Source organism: Peromyscus californicus, unplaced genomic scaffold (assembly GCF_007827085.1).
Source record: "Peromyscus californicus insignis strain IS unplaced genomic scaffold, ASM782708v3 Scaffold_9__1_contigs__length_137607984, whole genome shotgun sequence".
NCBI classification, from domain to species: Eukaryota; Metazoa; Chordata; class Mammalia; order Rodentia; family Cricetidae; genus Peromyscus; species Peromyscus californicus.
Window position 1 is genome coordinate 81,122,099 of NW_026294617.1, and position 17,662 is coordinate 81,139,760.

At 43.6% G+C, this 17,662-nt stretch overlaps 1 protein-coding gene across 1 annotated transcript in view; it reads left to right on the top strand.

Annotated features, from left to right (window-relative positions):
* Positions 1 to 17,662, top strand: part of Dennd2c (DENN domain containing 2C) — a 74,387-nt gene that overhangs the window by 17,085 nt on the left and 39,640 nt on the right. The gene's annotated exons all lie outside the window — the stretch shown is intronic.

Consider the following 17,662-nt stretch of genomic DNA (forward strand, 5'->3'; position numbering starts at 1 on the left):
TGTTTGAATAATAACTAATCATCTTGGGAGCTATTTATGGTACCTTGACTATTAGGGTGCTCACTGTGTAAATTAAACTGTCTCATGCTATTCGTTTTATTTCTAAGATATGTATCTCATTTTCCATGAATGAAAGTTTTCTTATACCTTTTCACATCACAAATGGGGTATGTAATGTAACTAAAGAAAGCCCTTCATTTGTGAAAGAGACCAAGGATGGCAAGAGTGGTCGGAGCATCTTCTCAAGCAGGCGATGGTGCTTTCCCAGCACACAAAGCCCTCTGGATTCCCATGAATCCAGTTTCTGCATCTCTGTTGGGCTCTAGGTTCCAGCGCAACGTTAGAAACCAGAATTGTCTTCCATCAGCAGTTAGATGAAGAGCCGGTTCACAGTCCGGGGGGACTGTTTGAAGGGTTTTCCTTTAGTTTCGGTTTTACAAATGCTGGAGATTGAGCCCACGGCATCATGTATATGTACTGCTGAGCTGTGTCCCCATCTTAGAACTCTAGATCGGGGCCTGGTTACTTATGAAGCATGGCTGTTGCTGTGTTTTCTGGCTTCCCTGTTATGTGGACTGAGAGGAATGTCTTTCTAAATACCATTAATGGGCAGAAGAGAGAGCTCAGCAGTTAAGAGCACTGGCCACATGGAACCCACATGGCAGCTCACAACCATCTGTAATTCCAGCCCCAGGGGACCTAACGCTCTCTTCTGATCTCCACAGGCAGTGCATGCACACGGTGCACAGACACACATGCAGGCAAAACACATAACATAAACGGTTGGAAAAGACAAACACGTTTCCTCTAACCTCTGGCGATTGTCTCTTCATTATAAAGCTTTTGTTAGCCTACAAACTGATGGGTTTCTTTGTGACGTTGTCATACTTACATATCATTATACCTTTTAAAGAGTCTTTGTGTGTGTGTGTGTGTGTACACATGAACTCACAGGTATGTATGCACCCACATGCACCCACATGTAGACCAGAAGAAGGTGTCAAATCCCCTGGAGCCAGAGTTGATTGTGAACTGCCCAACACGGTGCTGGGAACCAAAGTCAGCTCATCTTTAAGAGCAACAAGTACTCTTAGGCTCTGAACCTCTCTCCAGGCCCTTCCCTAAGAATTGCAAGCTTTTGAATGAAATTGTACATCTACTATGTGGCAGGCAGTAAGAAAATTTGTTCTTACTGTTCTATGCTAATTTTTGGTATTATTTATACTAAAATATTCTAGGATGTTTTCTCATTAGTATTAGTTACTTTTTTTATTGCTGTGATAAAACACACAATCAAGGCAACTTGTAGAAGAGAGAGTTTATTTTGGACTTGGAGTTCTAGAGGGTTAAAGTCCAAGATTGATAGCAGAGGTGGCAGGTGACTAGAGCAGTTCATATCTCACAAACAGAAGGCAGAGAAAACTGGAAATGTCACCAGTCTGTTGGAGCCCCGCCCCCAGTGACGTACTTCCTCCAGCAAGCCCACACCCCCTTGGCCCTCCCCACATTCTTCCACCATGTGGGCCCCAGGGGTCAAACTCAGCCCTTAGGCTTGACAGCTGGTGCCTTTAACACCGAGTCATCTCACTGGCCCCAAAACTTATTTAAAACAATTTACATTTGTTTATTGTATGAGTGTACTCTCGTAAGTGTGTAAGTGTATGCCATGGGTATGTGGGTGTCTAGGAGGCCAAAAGAGGCCGTCAGACCCCTGTAGCTGGAGTCAGAGACAGTCAGGAGTTACCCAGTGTGGGTGCTGGGAACCAGACTTGGGTCCTCTGGAAGAGCAGCAAGTTTTCTTAACCATGGAGCCATCTCACCAGCCCCAAAACTTTATTTACAAGGTTATTTACTGGTTTTGTTTGTTTGTTTGTGACAAGGTCTTACCATGTAGCTCTGGCTGGCTTGCCTGGAATTATCTTTGTGGAACAGGTTGGCATCTAACTCACAGAGATCTGCTTGCCTGTGCCTCCTGAGTTCCAGGATTAAAGGCGTGTGTCAGTAGGCCTGGCCTAAGTTATTGTTATTGCATATGTATATGTTAAGTGTGAGTGCAGGTGCACAAGAGCCATAGCATGCATTCAGAAGTCAGAAGAGAGCTCTTGGGGTTGATTCTCTCTGTCCACCATGGGCCGTGGGGAGTATTCTTAGATCACTTTCAAGGCAAGCACTTTTCCCTGCTGTCACAGTTAAGAGTTTCTGTTGCCACGAAGGGACATCATGACCATGACAACTGTTATAAAAGAACACACGTCATTGGGGCTGGCTTCAGTTCAGAGGTTTAGTCCATTGTCATCATGGAGGGAAACATGGCGGTATGCAGGCAACATGGTGCTGGAGAGGTAGCTGAGAATTCTATCCTCAAAGCCCATCCCTAGTGATTCACTTCCTCCAACAAGCCACATCTCCTAATAGTGTCATTCCCTATAAACCTAGAGGGGCCATTTTTTATTCAAATTACATTTTACTCCTTGGCCCCCAAAGACTTGTAGCCATAACATAATGCAGAAATGCATTTAGTCCAACTTCAAAAGTCCCCATAGTCTATAACAGTCTCAAACTTGTTTAAAAGTCTAAAGTTCAAAGACTCTTCTGAGATTCTTAACTGTAATCCCCTATAAAATCAAAATAAAAAACCAGATCACTTATTTCCAATATGTAATGACACAGGATAAACATTACCATTTCCAAAGGGGAAATACAAAGCAAGTCTGAAAACCAGCTACGCAAACTCCAAGCTCTGCGTCTCCGTGTCTGATGTCAGAGCACTCTTCAGATCTCCAACTCCTTTCACCTTTGTGGACTGCAACACACTTCTTTCTCTTGGGCTGGTTCCACTCCCTGTTGGTAGCTTTCCTCCCATGACTCTGGCATCTCCAACATCTTGGGGTTGCCAAGGCAATTCAGGCTTCACCTTCACAGCTTCATGTAATATGGCCTTTCTAGGCCTCCATGAAGGGACACTCCTGACACATGCCTGGCCTCAAAGGCTTTCCTTACCCCCTTTACTTCTGTATCCTTCATGACTCTAAAGCCAGAACCACAAAGGCCGAAGCTGCCAAGTTCTGCTGCTTGCTGGGGCTGGAACATGGCCCCTTGGGTCAAGTACATCTTCACCAGCTTTCTTTTTTCAATAATTTCCTTTACTGCCTAAGTTTGACTCTCCTGAAATTCGACTTATAGATCTGGCTGGCCAAGAACTTCGAAATCTGTCTGCTCTGTCTCCTGAGTTCTGGGATTAAGGGTGTGTACCACCACACCTGGCTTTAAATTTCTTTTTAAATTCCTTTTCACAAGTTGGAAGCTTAGCTGGGTGGGATCTTGCCCTGAGGTCACCATTCCTTTTATTCCAATTAACATCAGGATTTTTAAAAATTTGTTTGTCCCCTTGAACACAGGACTTAGCTCCATTCCCCTTCCTAGTGCCCCTTTTCTCAAATTGTACATTTTGTAACTTTCCTTTCTAAGCCTACTCCTTTTCATTATAGATCTACATAAGAGTCAACACTAATAATAACCACATGATAAGCGCTACAGACTTCACGAACCAGGAAAGCATTAAATTTATACTTTGAAGCATCTTTCATTTTTCTTACTCTGCCAGTTATGTACAGTAACTGTGCAAAGTTTATGTTGTGTATTACAAGCACTTATTAAGATTTTTTTGAAGTTTCTTTGTATTTGGGGAGCCATTTTCAGTTATTTATATGACAGTTTCCTCTGATGGGAGGGAGATAAAAGGCCCAAATCCTGAGTGTGCTTCTTTGAAGATTTGTTATTTAAGTAACTATCAGCACAATGGAAAAAGCTTGACAAGTAGAAGCCAGTTTGCTTTTATTTGTTTGTTTGTTTTCCTCCAATGATTTGGTTGTTTTTCATTTGCTAGGAAGCATTTTTAGGTAAATTCAATGAAGAATTTTTCTGCAAGATTTATTCCTGTATATCAGAAATGGTGGCACAGGCCTATAATCCCAGGACTTGGCAGAAGCAGATAGATCTGTGTGAGTTCAAGGCCAGTCTAGAGGTCTACATAGCAGGTGCTACATAGCAGGTGCTACAGCCGGGGCTACATAGTGAGGCCCTGACTGAGAGTTATCCAGGGAGTTTACTGACATTTCAGTATAAATACACTTAATAGAATTTTTTAAAGAAGGAAAAACATGCTTAGTGGTTTAATGTCCTGCTGCTTCCCAAGCAGATTTTGTGTTTGCTTTTCTCTGCAACATGGTTCAGCATCTCCTCATGACAGTGTAGGGGTGGGTGGCAGTCTGAGGTCCTGGTTGACTTCAGGTCTCCTCAGACAGCACTGCAGAGCCATTTACCCTGACAGTTCATGCTACCTCCTTTTCATCTCATCCCTGGTTTTTCTTTTTTCTCATTAGCCCCAGCAAGAAAGACTCCAGTGGATAAAGGTTCTTTTTTTTTTTTTTTTTTTTTTTTTTTGGTTTTTCGAGACAGGGTTTCTCTGTGTAGCTTTGCGCCTTTTCCTGGAACTCACTTGGTAGCCCAGGCTGGCCTCGAACTCACAGAGATCCGCCTGGCTCTGCCTCCCGAGTGCTGGGATTAAAGGCGTGCGCCACCACCGCCCGGCGGATAAAGGTTCTTGAGATCACAGAAAAGATATACAATTTGCTGTAAAGAATAATTCAAGGCCCTGGGCAGTGGTGGCACACTACTTTAATTCCAGCACTTGGGAGGCAGTTTGAGGCCAATCTGCCTACTAAGTGAGTTACAAGACAGCCAGAGTTGTTACACAGAGAAACCTTGTCTCAAAAAGCAAAACAAAAACAAACCAGACAGAAAAAAACAAAGGAGAATTTAAATTTGGGAGGGAGCCATAGTATGGTAACGTGTACAGGAGGCACAGGCTTGATTAATACTGGATTAAGTAAAACTTCACAGAAACACTTTGCAGCTGCTCTTGAGTATACATATTACATGGTAAATTAAAGGACTGTTGACATGGCTCAGGGGTAGAGCGTTTGCTTAGCTTCTGCAAAGCCCTAGGTTCAATCCCGACTATAGCCAGAAAATATAACAATGTGAAAAAGGTAGATTCTCACGAAGAAATTAATAGGTTCTGTTATTTATTGAGCAGTTATTTATATCCTAGGCACTGCACAGTATTTATACCTCACATTTAAACTCACACATTATAAAAAATTTGAACCATCTGTATCTTTTGTGGAAAGGGTGCTGAAAAGTGTTGACCTCTTTGTGCCTGTGTTCCGTCTGCAAATGGGGCCTCCAGCAGTATCTAGCTTTGCTGTTAAACAATTAGGTGCAGACTGGGAAAGGCGCTCAGTGGTAGATTGCTTGCCTAGCACTAAAAAAAATAAAAACACATGAGTGTTGCTAGAGTAGAACTGGGCGTAGCTCATATTGAATGCTCAGCGTATATATGCTGCCCTCATTGTGAGCCTCCTCTAGATAAGGAAGCAGAACTTGTTTAGAAGGGTTCAGTAACGTAAGATTACTTACTCAGCTGAGAGCCAGATCTGCTGGTCCGTGAACTCTGCCCAAGTTGTAGCTGTGTACTAGTAGAAGCTGCAGATGACTTGGTATGACTAGTTCTGAGTAGCTGAGGAACACCAGTGGCAGGAGGAAGGCAGAGTTAGAAGCTGAAAGTCTTTGTTGTGTTAAAGAATATGAACTTGCTCTTACCTGTACCACATCAGGAAATAAGTACACATGTAAGTTTATCATTTAAACCAGGAGCTAGTTTGTGTTTGTTTGTTTATTTTGTATGGCTGTGTGTGTTTGTGCACATATGCGTGTGTGCCTGCTCCCACAGAGGGCAGAGGGCAACTTGCAGGAGCCAGTTCGCCGTAAGTTTTGGAGGTCAAACTTAGGTTGTCAGACTTGGTAGCAAGCACTTTTACCCACTGAACTATCTTGCCGGTCCCAGAAACTTTTTAAAAGTAGTAAAACCGTGACCCTCTTTTATGTATGTACTATAAAAGCAGGTGCGTTTTGAAAGCTTTGAAATTGTGTACGATTGGCTCTTCCCAATTTTTTTTAGTTTATTAAGATTTATTTTTAATTGTGTGTGTGTGTGTGAGAGAGAGAGAGAGTGAGAGGGTGCAGGGAGACAGACAGACAGATAGTTTTCAGTCCACAGTTGGGTAAGTCCAGAGATGGAAAACCCATAGATACAGAAAGGCAACTTAAAGATCAGATGAGTAAATATTGATAGAGTGGAGCTGTGCCTGTTTCATATTAATTGAGGGAATTAAGTTCCCTAACTTAATTTATGTCATATACCAGAGATGATTGGGAGGTATTAATTCAATTTTGATAGCAGAACCTCGGTTCACTTCTAAAAGATCTGCTGCTCCTTGGAAGTGTTGTAGACTTGTGGAGCTCCCCCAGACCAGTTGTTCTCAGCCTTCCTAACGCTGCTGCAACCCTTTCATACAGTTCCTCAGGTTGTGGTGACCCCCCCAACCATAGTTATTTTGTTACTACTTTGTAACTGAGATTTTGCTACTGTTATGAAAACAATGTAAATATCTGATAAGCAGATGGTCTTAGGTGACCCCTGTGAAAAGGTCATTCGACCCTCAAGGGGTCATAACCCACAGGTTGAGAACAGCTGCCTTAGAGTGTGGTTTGATAGGATCTGAGCTTTAGAAATAGCAGCCTGGCAACATTAAGTGAGTGAGATAGAGACAGAGGGCGGGTAGGCCAGGTAAGGTTGGAGAGAAGTAGGGTAAGGGCATACATTAATGTCATCGTTCTAAGAGAGAAAAAGAGTGAGACATTTGTCAGGATGTGCACTGGCTCAGCCCCACAGACTGTGAGGTAACGGTCTATATAATGTGATAACCTCATCACATACTTTGTACGAGATGCTTCTCATATTATTCACTGTGTCCTCCATGTACTGTATTGACAAGTCTTAGTCCCTTGTTATAAGGGGAAAAGTTAAGGCTCTTGAGAGGCTAGAAGAATCTGTGCTGCTGGGTGAATTAGAGAGGACTTCCATCCAGATGTGTGTACTGCATGCCATACGGCCTCACACATGGAATAACATGACTCCTGCTGGAGTGGCACAGCATACTTACTTCTGCGGCTCATCGCCTTCATTGTTGAAGCAAGTGATTTATTCTGTTCCCTGAGAATAGGTTACAGTCAGAGAATCATCTTGTCTCTCCACTCTTAAAAAAAAAAAAAGATATTTTTATTAATTAATTAATTAATTTATTTATTTTCCTGAAACAGGGTTTCTCTTTATAACAGCTCTGGCTGTCCTGGAACTTGCTGTGTACACCAGGCTGGCCTCAAACTCATCGAGATCCACCTGCCTCTGCCTCCCAAATGCTGGGATTAAAAGTGCCACCACATCCAGCTTATTTAATTATTTTTACTGTTTCTTTTAAAAAATACTTATTTTTACTTTATGTATATGAGTGATTTCCTGGCTGCATGTATGTGCAACATGTGCAAGCAGTGTCCAAGGAAGTTAGAAGAAAGTGGTAGATCCCTGAAACTGCCACCGTGTGGGTGCTGGGAACTGAACCCAGCTCTTCTCCAAGAGCAACAAGTGGTCTTAACTGCTGAGCCATCTCATGACTCTAAAAAGAGATCTTAAAGTTTTTATGGGCCATCAAAATGGCCAGAGGTCAAGGTACTCACTGCAAGCCTGTGATCTACACACACACACACACACACACACACACACACACACACACACACACACACACACGGGGGTAAGGGCTGGGGAAGGGAGAAAATATGAATGAAGGAATGATAATCTTAAAAACTAAGGAGGGAGCCAGGCAGTGTTGGTGCTCGCCTTTAATCCCAGCACTTGGGAGGCAGAGGCAAATGGATCTCTATGAGGCCAGCCTGGTCTACAGAGTGAGTTCCAGGACAGTCAGGTATATACAGAGAAACCCTGTCTCAAAAACCAAAAAACAAAAAACAAAACCAACAGCAGTCTAAGGAGGGGCTGGAGACATGGCTCAGTGGTTAAGAGCACTGACTGATCTTCCGGTGGACCCAGGTTCGATTCCTAGCACTCACATGATGCTCACAACTGCCTGTGACTCCAGTTCCAGGGGACCTGACACCCTCTCTGACCTCTTTGGGAAGCAGACATGTGGTGCACAGATATACATACAAACAAACCCATACACACACACAAAATGAAGGGAAAATATTACCAATTCAGAATCTTATGTCCAGCAAAACTGTTCCCCCTTCAGGTTCCTGCTTTTGTGCTGTGACAACAGTGTAGGGTACTGATGGGGAAGCAAGCGGAGTCGGCACATTCATGTTTGAACCCAGGGCCACCAGCTCTAGGGCTTTGCTCTTCATGGGGGGGGGGTCATTTGTCTGTCTCCATCGCAGTGACAAATGTGGCAGGGAGAGATTAAGACACACCTTATGACCAGGGAAGTGTCCTTCTGTTTGTTAAAGTGCCGCACACACAGGACATGGAATACATGTTATCTCTGTTCACCATGCCATGCTGCTTTTTAAAAGTAATTAATGGGGGCTGCCTTTTTTTTTTCCCCCAGAGATTTTTATCTCGTATCTTTTTCCTGAAATGCCATCCTCAGGACGCCAACAACAATCCCCTTTCCATTTGGCTGTGTTCCTTCAAGTAGCTAAGTAGCTGACAGCTGTTTTCTTCAGATAAACAGTTACTTTGGCTCTAAACATAAAACAAGTGTTATTAAAATAGCCATCTACGCCTAATTCCCCACTTTTCCACGACCAAAGACGAACAAGAGCGTCGGTAACGGTGGTGGATGGTGTGATGGATGTGTGTGTTCTTCTGGAGCTGGAGCCCCGCCGGAGCTGACACACAAGGCCCTGGGTTCAACCCCAGCTGTGCAGAGGAGGAATCACCCAAGTTTCTCTGCTCCCTGTCCTTTATGTAACTCCTCCTCACCCTGTCAATACATTTTCTTTCTTTCTTTGTCACTACAGAAAGTTCCCTCATAGTCTTCTGGCCTTCGGCAACCACACTGACCTGTTTTATCCCTGTGAATATCAGTTTTGACTGTTATGAACTCTGATTTAGTTGGAATCGTGTAGTATATATGCTTTTGTTTCTGTGGGTTTTGGATTGGTTTGGTTCTGTTTTTGAGATACATTGAGCTTAATAGTTTTTTGTCAGCTTGGGAAGAGAGAACCTTAATTGAGGGCTTGCCGCCATCAGATTGGCCTGTAGTCAAGTCTGTGGAGGCATTTCCTTGATTGATGTGAAAGGGCTCAGCCCACTGTGGGCGGGGCCATCCCTGGGCGGTGGTCCTAGGTTGTATAAGAAAGCAGGCTGAGCAAACCATGGGCAGCAGGCCAGTAAGCAGCGTTTCCCCATGATCTCCAGTTCCTCCCTGGAGTTCCTGCCCTGACTTCTCTTCCTGATGAACTGTGAACTGTAACAGAAATAAGCCTTTTCCCCTTGGATTGGGTCATGTGTTTATCACGTGATAAGAAGCAGACTAGGGCATGTTTGTCACACATACTGTTACTTTGTTCCTTTCATTGATGGATGGCTATGTTACTATAGTTTGTTTATGCATTCAAATGCTCTAGCTTGAGGCTCTCATGAATGAAGCTGCCTTCCTGAGAGCTTGTGTCTGTTCCATCTAAAGTCGGTTAGTGGAGTTGCACGTGTGTGTGTGTGTGTGTGTGTGTGTGTGTGTGTGTGTGTGTGTGTGTGTGTGTGTGTGTCGGCCATGTCTGAACCGTGTAAGAAACTGTCTGCTGTTGTCTACAGTGGTTGTGCTGTGCTCTGTCACCGTCGTCCTTTGAGAGTTCCAAGCGTTCCAGTACTTAGCCCTGCGGATGGGTTATATAATGGAGACTAATTCTGGTGGGAATCTTCTCGTGTGCATTATTGTGCTTATTGGCTGCTCATAAGTCTTTGGTAAAGTCTCATCTTACCCACGTTTTCACTGTGGTTTTGACTTAGTTATGATTGATAATGTGTTCAGGATTCAAGTTCTTGGGTGAATGTGTGTGTGTGTGTGTGTGTGTGTGTGTGTGTGTGTGTGTGTGTGAGAGAGAGAGAGAGAATGTGTCTGTGTTGCTTTGTGTGTATGTGAGTCTATGTATAAGTGTGTTTGTGTGTGCGTGTGTGTGTTACAAGCCAATTTGTGGCTTGCCAGTTCATTTTTCTTTTTCTTTCTTTTTTTTTTTTTTTTTTTTTTTTTTTTTTTTTGGTTTTTTTGAAACAGGGTTTCTCTGTGTAGCTTTGGAGCCTTACTTGGATCTCACTCTGTAGCCCAGGCTGGCCTCGAACTCACAGAGATCCACCTGCCTCTGCCTCTCGAGTGCTGGGATTAAAGGCGTGTGCCACCACCATCCGGCGCCAGTTCATTTTTTCAAGCCAACATCTTTAGATGAGCTAAGGGTTTTAATTTTCATAAGGTCTAATTTGAACGTTTTTTTTCCCTTACAGTTCATGCATTAAAACAAACAAACAAACAAAAAAAAAAAAAAACATGCCAGGCGGTGATGGTACATACCTTTAGTCCCAGCACTCAGAGGCAGAGGGATCTCTAAGTTTTGAGGCCAGCCTGGTCTACAGAGCAAGTTCCAGGATAGCCAGGACTGCACGGAGAAACCTTGTCTCGAAATAAAAATTAAAAAAAAAAAAATTAAATGTAAGAAATCTTTTTCAACTTTTAGGGCAGTAGATCTGCAGCAATAAAGTACTTTGAATTAAAAGAGGGGGCAGTTTTTCTTCTTCAAAGTTTTTTCTCCTGTTCCTTTGTTTCTCAAGTTTATCGTTTTCATTCTTAATGCTTAGGTTTATGAGGTACTTCAAGTTAATGTCTGAAGTGGTGTGGGTAACAGTGTGTTTCCCGTGTGGGTACACATTGGTGCCAGTGCTGCTTCAAGGGCTTTCTTTCCCTGCTCTGTGAAAATCCAGCCAGACTCTGTGACCGTACTGTTCCATTTGTCTCCGGCTGCCAGTGTGCGTTGTCAGGATTACTGTAGCTGTTGTATCTTATTTAACTTGTGTTTGTATGGGTATTTTGCCAGTGTGTATATCTGTGCACTGTGTGTGTGTGTGTGTGTGTGTGTGTGTGTGTGTGTGTGTGTGTGTGCGTGTGGTGCTTGCAGAGGCCAGAAGAGGCATCAGATCCCCTGCTGAAACTGGGGTTACAAATGGTTGTGAGCAGCCATGTGGGGGCTTGGAATCGAACCTGGGTCCTTTGGAAGAGCAGCCAGTGCTCTAACCACTGAGCCATGCCTAGTCTATTACTGTAGCTTTGTAATGATGTTCCATAGTCACCGTTTTTGTCCCCGGAGCTCATTCTTTGTTTCTGACAGGCACTTAGGCCATTATAGCTCCCTTACACTTTCTGTTCAAAGTTAAATCACCGTGTTGATTTCTGCAACAACATCTGCTTGATTCAGATTGGGAGTGTTTCAAATCTAGGGAATCAATTTGAGAGAATTTGATGTCTTAACAAAACTGAATCTTCAGTTCATTAGTGTATAATATCTAATTTTTATTTTTTCTTAGCATTATCTTGTCATTTTGTCCTTCCTGTTTTTATCTCTTTCTCTTTTGTTCTCTTCTTTTCTTCTACCATCCCTCTCCCCTGCATCTGGTCCCCATTCCCTCCCACGTAGCCCAGGCTAGCCTTAAACTCAAGATCCTTCTATTTTAGTCTTCTGAGTGCCGGTTTTAAAGGCGTGTGCCACCACAACTTTCCTAGGTCATTCTTGAAATCTGGCCATGAGCTGGCTGCTACCCTCCCAGGAGGAGCTAGGCACTAGTCCCCAAGACTCTCCACTTCCTTGTTAAATGTTCTGAGTACTTAGCTGGGTTTACAGTTTTCTCCTTTAATACTAATGCGGTTCCCTGTGTGGTGTGTGTGCATGCGCATGCCATAGGTCAACGCTGTGTATCTTCCTCTATTGTTTTCAGTTTTAGTTTTATTTATTTATTTTTTTCAAGACTGGGTTTCTCTGTGTAGCCCTGGCTGTCCTGGAACTCTGTAGACCAGGCTGGCTTCAAACTCAGAGATCTGCCTACCTCTGCTTGCTGGAATTAAAGGCACATGCCACAACCGCCCCACTCTCTCAGTTTTATTTTTTGAATTTTTTTTTACTTTGTATGTGTTTGGGTGTTTTGCCTACATGTATGTCTGTGTAGATGCATGCTTGGTATCCCTGGAGGTCAGAAGAGGGCGTCAGATCCTCTGCAAGTAGAGTTATAGATGGTTGTGAACCACCTTGTGGGTACTGGGAAGAGCAGCCAGTGCTTTTAAGCACTGAGCCTTTTCTCCAGCCCCTCAGTCTTATTTTTTGAAACAGAGCCTGTCATTGAACCTGGAGCTCACTGATAGAGCTGGGGTGGCTATCAAGTCAGCCAGCCATCTCCAGGAATTCTCCTGTTTCTGCTTGCCGTGCTCGCCCTGCCCAGTGCTGGGACTATATGTGTGCACTGCAGTGCTCGCCCTGCCCAGTGCTGGGATTGTATGTGTGCACTGCAGTGCTCACCCTGCCCAGTGCTGGGATTGTATGTGTGCACTGCAGTGCTCACCCTGCCCAGTGCTGGGATTGTATGTGTGCACTGCAGTGTTCACCCTGCCCAGTGCTGGGATTATATGTGTGCACTGCCGTGCTCACCCTGCCCAGTGCTGGGACTATATGAGTGCATTGCAGTGCTCAGCTTTTATTTTTAAGTTGTAAGTGCTGGGCTTGAACTCATGTCTTCATGCTTGTTTGGCAGGTGTTTTACTGACTGAAGCCCAGGCCCTTGTCTTCCATTTTTTTCTTTCTTTCTTTTTTTTTTTTTTTTTTTTTTTTTTTTTTTTTTTTTTTGGTTTTTCCAGACAGGGTTTCTCTGTGTAGCTTTGTAACCTGTCCTGGAAATCACTCTGTAGCCCAGGCTGGCCTCGAACTCACAGAGATCCGCCTGGCTCTGCCTCCCGAGTGCTGGGATTAAAGGCGTGCGCCACCACCGCCCGGCTTGTTCTTCCGTTTTCAGCTATGTCACTTCTTTCTTTAAATAATTAATGGATTTATAATGGCTGACGTGGAGTCTTTGTCTGCTAACTGCCATGTCTGTTGCTTTTTTCTTTTTTTAAATTTTATGCTTTGGCAATGAATATGATCAACATTAATACTACAATTATGACTCAACTTGCCATTTTAAGAAGATTTATTTTATTTTAAATTATGAGTATGTATATGGGTAGTATATATGAGTGCAGGTGCCCAAGGAAGCCAGAGACATTGGATCCCCCCAGAGCTGAAGTTCCAGGTACCTTTGAATTGCCATGTGGGTGCTGGGAACTGAACTTGAGTCCTCTGCAAGAACAATATTTGCTCTTAGCCACTGAGCCATCTCTCCAGCCCTGTCGGTCTGTGAAATTTGAACATTTCCTGAGCCTGTGTGAACTCGGTGTTGGTCAGCTTACAGTTCCCTCCTGGTTGGTCTCGGCCTATGGGTTGTTGATTGCCCAGCCACAAAGTATTTCCTCTCTATTTGCAGCTCAATGCTTAGCCAAGGCTTCACGTAAATTGTGTAAATTGCTGGCTCTCCCCCATCCCTTCTTTTTCTGATAACTTTTCCTGGAAAGCTCTCTTTGCTTTTAGCCTTTTCAGACTTGAGTCTCTTTATCTCCACTTTAGCAAGGTCACCACACCCTGTGGGGCTCCCCAGCTCAGTGTTGTGTTCTGGAATGCCTCCAGGGAGAAAGTGAGGCCCAGCTTCCTTCAGGGATCACAGTCCTGTGTGCCTGTATACAATATAGAAAGCATTTATCTTCTGTACAGTTGTGTGGCTGCACAATCAAGGCTAGTCCGCTCATCATCTATCATGGCTACAAGTGAGTTTTCCTGCTTGTTTCCATTAGTTCTCTCTGTGTGTCTGTCTGTCTGTCTGTCTGTCTGTCTGTCTGTCTCTCTCTCTCTCTCTCTCTCTCTCTCTCTCTCCTCCCCCTGCCCCCCTCTTTGGTTCTTTGGTTTTTCAAGACAGGGTTTCTCTGTATAACAGCCCTGGCTGTCCTGGAACTTGCTTTGTAGACCAGACTGGCCTAGAACTCACAGAGGTCCTCCTATCTCTGCCTCCCAAGTGCTGGAATTAAAGGCATGCGACACCATTACCAAGCCATTGGTTTCTTTGTAATTAAGGTGAAATTTTTATATCATAAAATTGACCATTTTGTCTCTTTATCACTTAGTGAGCCAGCTTTTAGGATGATCTAAATTGAATCTTAAAAGATGGCTCCAGGGTAAAGTGCTTGTCACCAGTACCCATGAAAATGCTAGGCAGGTGTGGCATCCAGCCTGTAATTCCAGTACTTGGGAAGTGGAGAGAGCAAGCTCGACTAGCCGAATGGGTAGACTAGCCGAATGAGTTGAGCTCTAAGTTCAAGGGAGAAACCCTGCCGCAGTAAATACTGAAGTAGGGAGCAGTTGAGGAAGAGTCCAGGTGTCAACCACTGGCCTCTGCTCTGCAAATGTACACATGTAAAAAATAAGAAAAGAAGAAAGAATGACCTAAATTATTATGGCAACTTCATCCATTTAATTAGATAGTTGGAAAGGATCTGAAGAAACTTGCTCTGTACGAGACTTTGGTAAATTGAGCATCCATATTCTCTTGTCCAAAGAGAATTTGTTACCTGACTGTAATCACATTGCTTCCTGTAATATGGTGAACACACGTGACATTTTAAGTTTAAGTTATGTATTATTAAAATACATAACTGTGTTTTATGTATTTATTTGATCGATGTAAATACACTGGAGAACAACAGAAAATAAAAGCAAAGAAGCCTGGTTTAAAATCCTCTTCGAGGGCTGGAGAGATGGCTCAGTAGTTAAGAGCACTCACTGACTGTTCTTCCAGAGGACCCGAGTTCAGTTCCCAACACCCACATGGCAGCTCACAACTGTCTGTAATTCCAGTCCTAGGGTACTAAAACACCAATGTACATGAAATAAATTAGTTTTTTTTTTTAAGTGCACGAAAATCCCCTCGAGCATTCTGTTTTCTACTTTAACTTGAGAGTGCTTAATTTGCATGTTTCTGCTCTCCTGTGTCCTGCTGCGATCACCCCTTGACCATGCACATTCCCTCTCCGCCTTCTCCTTTGAGTCCTACCTGACTTAAGAGGTCTTTCGTAGCCACAGAAGTCCTTTGGTTCCTGTGGTTTTAAAAGAACACGCAGTATTTAAACTGTGAAATGTTTGCAGTGCTGTGCTTGCAAGAAGTCTGAGCAAGTTTGAAAAGGCGATCTGTGGTAAATGTGAATAAGGTGACCTCACTTCGGGAGGTTTTAAAAAGATGAAGGTTGGAAGAGACCTTGAAAACTGACCTGCATTTATGGGACAGAGAGAAGGTCTGTTCATAGTAGAGATCAAGACAGGAAGCAGGGGGATCAGGCATGGGGTTTGAAGGTTCTTTTAAGCCAGGAGAGACATGGAGAAGAGGTACTGGGGAGAATACGAGATATCTGAGGCAAGTTTTGTCTGACAAGTTAGTTATTTTTAGTGAGACCATATTAGGCAAGTCATATAATAAAAGGAATGTACTAATTTGGAAAGCAGGTGGCTTTCACCTGCAATCCGGTCTAAGCCGCCTGGGCTATAGAATGAGACCTTGTCTCAAAAAGCAAGCAAAAAGAAAAATACAGAACCTTCAGTTTTGCAAAAAGAACTATTAGAACTGTGAAATTAGCTATAAAGGGTTTGTTGTCATTGTTTTTTCTTTTATCAGTGCAGTCATAAATGTGCTTAAAAGGCATCAGAACTTGTGTGCTTTATTTTGAGACAGGATCTCTTTCTGTACTTCAGAGACTGGCCTCAAATTCACAATCCTCCTGCCTCAGCCTGAGCGCTGGGACAGTAGGCATTGTATCGCTACACCTTGGCTTTAAACTTGATTCACTTTTGAAAGCATACAATGAGAACAAGTATGATTTCTCTCCTGTAGCTAAGCTGCCTGCTGCTGCTTGAACAGCACCAGTCTACATGGTTTGTATGTGGGTGGAATGCTGCAGATTTAGCCATTTGTTGCCAGTTAAATATTCAGGTTTACCAAAAAAAAGAAATTTTTTTTTGTTTTTGTTTTTTTGAGACAGGGTTTCTCCGTGTAGTTTTGGTGCCTGTCCTGGATCTCGCTCTGTAGCCCTCTGCCTCCCGAGTGCTGGGATTAAAGGCATGCACCACCGCCGCCCAGCTTAAATAATTTTTGTAGAAAGTTTTCACTTCCCCTCCGTTTTCCCCCCGAGTAGACTGGAAGCCTTTCGGAAGCCAGTCCATCCTGTCTGTAATGAAGAAAATCCTAGTATCAGAGACTCTCGAAAGTATCAGGAGCAAGAAAAAGATGTTTGCAGTCTTGATCAACGGTAGCTGAATGCGGTGTCCTGCGGTGTCCTGCTTCGGTGTTACTGTTGCATCAGGGGCTCTCGCTGGGTGCAGTTATCCAGTGTTCTAGAGGCTGGAACAGAGGATTGTGACTAATCTGAGGCCAGTCTGGGCTCCAGAGTGAGTTCTAGGAAAGGCGCAAAGCTACACAGAGAGACCCTGTCTCGAAAAACCAAATCAATCAATCAATCTGTGTGTGTGTGTGTGTGTGTGTGTGTGTGTGTGTGTGTGTGTGTGTGTGTGTATCAGTCCTGTTTGGTCAGCTGTACTGACAGAGCCAGGCTAAGATAGTTTCCTGCTTGTTAATCGGGGCCACGCAGATGAAGCAGGAGGAAGGATGACCCTACCTCGGGAAGTTCTGAATCGATGCTATTTATAACACTGTGCAGCGGACGGGAGAGCAGCTCTCTGCTCAGTGGCAGGAAAAGTTTCAGCCAGCCTTCACATTTGAGGAAGCGGTTTATGGAGCTGGCTGAGTGAAGCCTCTGTGAAAGGAAGGAAGAGCAAGGTGACTGTGCTGATCTGAGTCTAGGTCGTGGTGACAGAGATGTGGGAAATGCAGCTGGGGACAAGATAATGGAGGCCTTTGGATTGGGTCTCTTCAGCAGCCTGTGTGAAATCCTGGGTTGCTAACGGTTCAGCTGAAATAAGGGTATGTGAGGGCTAGTAGATGTAGCAGCAGAAGACAGGAGGAGGAAATTAGCTGCTGATGTGTTTGTGAATTGGTTCCTGTCTAGACGTGTAAATGTACTTTTTAATTACTGGATGCAATTCTGCTTCTGTGTGCTTTTTGTTTGTTTTGAAACAGGGTCTCACTATATAGCCCTGGCTGTCCTGGAACTCACTATGTAGACCAGGCTGGCCTCAAACTCAGAGAGCTCCTCTGCCTCTGCCTCTTGAATGCTGCCATTAAAGGCCTGCATCACTATGCCCAGCCTTATGTGTGATTTCTGTAATGTTACATTGGTCCTTGTTTCATTAAGAGAGAGTTTCATAAAGAATAGATTTATGAGTTGGAGGTGTATGTTGCTCAGTGATAGAGTGCTTGCCCAGCATGCATCAGGCTCTAGTACCACATACACAAAAAAAGAGTTGACTCATTACAAAATAATGTATATATTTTGCAAAGTATTAAATATAGCAGAGTATTAAAGCTGACAGCTGGAAATAGCATCAGGAATATTTTCTTAGTAGGATTGGCTTCATGGAGTTGAATTACAGGCACATTTTTTACAAATTCAATATAAATGAATTATTTAGTGCTGGGTGGGCAGTGTTCAGTGGAGTTTAAAGTAAGAAATGATGAAAC